The sequence below is a fragment of the Panthera tigris genome, chromosome D1 (genome assembly GCF_018350195.1).
Source record: "Panthera tigris isolate Pti1 chromosome D1, P.tigris_Pti1_mat1.1, whole genome shotgun sequence".
Taxonomy (NCBI): Eukaryota; Metazoa; Chordata; class Mammalia; order Carnivora; family Felidae; genus Panthera; species Panthera tigris.
In genome coordinates this window covers 102,748,419-102,752,698 of record NC_056669.1, presented here as the reverse complement: position 1 = coordinate 102,752,698, position 4,280 = coordinate 102,748,419, and the positions used below count along the sequence as shown (strand labels likewise).

General features: G+C 46.4%; 1 pseudogene; it reads right to left on the bottom strand.

Moving 5' to 3' along the window:
- Positions 1-1,696: 1,696 nt before the first annotated feature.
- Positions 1,697-3,029, bottom strand: LOC102954409 (annotated as a pseudogene).
- Positions 3,030-4,280: the final 1,251 nt, after the last annotated feature.

Genomic DNA, 4,280 nt, shown 5'->3' with positions numbered 1-4,280 from the left:
ATAAAAAAACATTAAAATTAAAAAATTAAACACACACACACACACACACACACACACATAAATCGAATAAATGATGCTAGATCCTAAATGTGTTTGGTCTGGGTGTTGAAAGTGTCTTGACAGACTAGAGAAAAAAGGGGAAAGAAGAAAAAAAAAGGAAACAATTTGAAATTTTGAAAAAATGAATACACTGAAGTAGACTAAAATGAAATGATGGAAGTAAGCTAGAATTTGAAAAAATTCACACAAAAATAAAAAATATAGTAAAAAATTAAAGAAAAATATTTTTAATAAAAATTGAAAATAAAAATGAATTTTTCTCTTCTGTATTCAAGAAAAAGAAAATAAGTGAAAAAGAAAAAAAAAAGAAAAACTATTGAATAGATGGACTTGCTACCAGACTGAAATATGACTGAAATTACTTTGTTTTCCCCTAGGAGTCAGACTATGAAGCGCTTTATAGTCCATAAACTAAGTAGGCGGTTACACTTGTGTTCTTGAAGAGCGAGGTTGGCCCAGTTGGGTGGGGCCTAGTGTAATGGCTCTGTTCTCCACTAGATGGCGCTGCTAGCCTACTGGGATGGATTGTTGTGGCGCTTGTAGGTGCTTATGCGCATGCGTGGGAGTGGTGACAATAACAGCACTCAGCTACCCAGTCTCTAGTATCCAGACTCTGTTCTCCCCAATCAGCAATCACACATCCATCCTTTGTATTCAGCTTTTGTCCACTCCCTGCTTTTACACTGTCCATGACCAGGCCCCAGGCAGTACCTCTCTCCTGAGTTTTGTCTCAGATGTGGCTGTTTTCCCCGGCCTCTTACTTCTGAGGGACTGCGGCTTTGACCTGTTCCACCCTTGTGCCGAGGGTCTCACCGAGCAATGGCCGAATGCCAGCCATACTCAGGAAGGTTCAAGGGACCGTGCTGCTGCTGATGCCCAGAGACTGTGGCCAGGTGACAGCCTGCCCCAGAAAAAGTTTGTGAGATAGTGTAGCAGCAGCGTTTCAGGGATTATGGAAAATTGCAACACATATCTGGCACCAGGCTTCACTCTTAATGACCTTGTTCCAGCACCAGCGAATGTGGCCGTTCTCTGGGGTCTGCTGGGCCCAGGTTGCCTCACAGCCTCTATCAAGTATCCTTCCAGCAGTGGAACCACTTCCGGTATGGCCCAAGAACTCCCGGGCCCCACTCTGCTCCTGGGGATTTGCCCTTCCCACCAGAGCACTGCCAGGTATCGAGCTGTGGAGTTGCAGACTCTCTGCATTCCCCCTGTTTGCAGTCTTAATGGAATTTAAACCCTCTCCTTTCTCCTTTCTCCCTTTTTAGTTCAGTCCCTGCAGCTGTTTCCAATTTTCCACTTTCTCTCCAGCTGCTTTTGGGGAGGGGTGCTTTTCCTGTATTCTCCACCCACCCCAGCCCCTGCTGACTCTGTCCTCTCTGCCTGCCAAAGCGGCTTCCTGCCCTCCACAGCTACTCTCTCTCCAAGTTCACCTCTCCATGCCACATACCTGCTGAATTCTGTGGTTCAGGTTGTGCGTATTGTTGTGTTAATCCTCAGATCAGTTTTCTAGGTGTGCAGGATGGTTTAGTGTTGGTCTGGTTGTATTTCATGGATATGAAACACACAAAAAACTTCCATGCTGTTACACCATCTTGGCTCCCTCCTGTTGGTTGGTTTTGGTTGGCACCAGTATTTATTTCCAGGGGAGGGGCTTGAAGGTCAAATCTGTCCTGTGGGGTCTTGGGGCCTTGTGTCTAGCAAAGACAGCTTTGTCCCCAAGAGCCTCCTCAATCTACATGAGCTGGTTGTATTTGACCAGGTGCTCTGAGCAGCAGGAGGCATCAGTCTTCATCTATCCCATGCAGAGCCCTACCATGAGGTCAACAATGAATGCATCCTCAGTCTCCCCAGAGTGGTGGCTCACCTTCACCCCTGCCATTAGATTAGGCCAATTTGCAGGCCTGGATGGACTCGGTCACTGAGCCAATCTGGTTGACCTTCAGCAGCACCAGTTGGAGGCCTTTTTCTCAATGGCTTGGGCAATCCTCTTGGGGTTGGTGACTGTGAGGTCATCCCCAATGATCTGGATGTCAATCACCAAGAGGAATGAGATACAGGTGACCAAGTCACCCTAGCTAAAGGGGTCCTTGATGAAGACCACAGGGTGATTCTTGATGAAACTCTTATACTGCTCCCCCAGCATCTCCCCAGTGGTGTGCAGTGCAGTCATCAGGTGACTTGAAGTCAAAATCGTACTTCCCGTTGCAATAGAACTCAGATGCTGTCCCATCCATGCCAATCACCACCTTGTCTGGGTAACCAGCTTCCTGGATGGCTGTCTTCAGTAGCTCCAGGGCTTCACTGTTCTCCAGGATGTTGGGTGCAAAGCTGCTCTCATTGCCCAGATTGGTGGCATCCTTCCCATTCTTGGCCTTGATGACTGCCTTGAGGTGGTGGTAGACCTCAGTGCCAATGTGCATGGCTTCTTTGAAGGAACTGGCTCCCATGGGCAAAAATGAACTCCTGTGTGGCCAGCTTGTTTCCAACATGGGAGCCCCTACTGATCACATCAAAGGCAGGGAGGGACTGGGAGGACCAAGTCTGGGTTCCCAGCGAGGTCTGTGATGTGCCAGTAGAGCATGACCCCCTTCTTGGCTGCACCAGCCTTGCACACGGCCAAGGATACACCCAGGATGGCAGTGACCCCAAACATGGACATATTTTCAGTCCCATCCAGCTCAATCATATATTTGTCAACTTTTTCTTGATCCACAATGCTTAGTTTATTTTACAGCAGAGTGGGGCCCAGGGTCTTAATTGATGTGTCCCACAGCCTTCAGAATCCCTTTCCTAAGGGAGCAGGATTTGTCACCATCTCTCAGTTTCAGAGTTTCATAGATACCTGTGGAAGCTCTTCTGGGCACAGCTGCTTGGAATTGGCCCCTGGCCATGTGTAGGACCACATCTACCATGGGGTTGTCCCTGGAGTCCAGGATTTCCCAGGTAAAGATTTGCTGCATGGCCATAGCTGGGATGTCTTCACTGGGGGGTTAGGGTGAGCTCTGAATCTAGGTAGCAGCTGGAACAGTGTCCTTCACTGTCATTGACTTTGATTATATAACAGTTCTTGTCTCCTCACCCAAACTTTCCTGACAACCTGGGAAGAAAGGTAAGAAAGCAGCCCTGTCAGTGATTCAGAGCTTTCTGCTTCTTCAGCTTCCACCTGTTTAGTAACTCACTACAGGTGCTTGGTAGCTCTCAATCTTGAGCTTGTATCAGAATCCGCTGGAGCACTCCCTATACCAAAGATTACGGTTCCCCTTCTGGTTCCCAGGGTTTCTGATTCAGGAAGCCTGAGAATTGGCATTTTTAAACAAGATCGCAGGTGCTGCTGATGTTGTTTCTTGGGAACCCACTTTGGGTCACCAATGCAGATACCCATTGCCTCTGACTAGTTGCCATGGCTTTGGAGCATCTTTGGGCTGATGACTTCATAATTTTTCAGAACTTCTTATAATTATTGAGGCTCTTTGGAGAACATGAAGTATCTATGTCAGCTCCTGTATGGGATGGTGAAAGGTCAGTTCATGACCTTGAACTTTTTCTTCAGCTTTCATGTACTGAGAATCTACAGTGTCTAAAGCATGGACAAGATGCTCTAGTGAAAATAAACCTGAATGAGACATTACCCTTGCCCAAAGACATCACCCTTGCCCAGAGTCAAAGAAAGGACTATCAACCTATGAGAACAGGAACATCTCATTCAAAGCCAGAAGTAGAGGAATAAGGTCATCAGGAGTTTTGGTAGCACTCTAGGTGGTTTGCTGTCATATTTTTCTCATGGACTTGGAAGAAAAGAGACTTGGAATCCCATTCTTGCAAGCCACAGCTTCCATGGAAAGATAATATTTGTTTCTGAAAGTAAATATCAACAGTAAGGCTGGGAGTTTCAGCTGGAAGTATATTTTGTTGAAAAGTATATTGCTGAAAACTGAAATATAAAGTAGTGTAACTAATTTTAAAGAATCATTCAAAGGGTGCCTGGGTGGCTCAATCAGCTAAGCGTCCAATTCTTGATTTTGTCTCAGGTCATCAGGTCATGATCTCACGGTTCGTGAGTTCAAGCCCCGTGTCTGTCTCTGTGCTGACAGCATGGAGCCTGCTTGGGATTCTCTGTCTCCCTCTCTCCATTCCCTTCCCCCTGCTGTTGTGCTCCCTCCCTCTCTCTCTCTCTCTCTCTCTCAAAAATAAATAAACATTAAAAAATAATCCTTCAA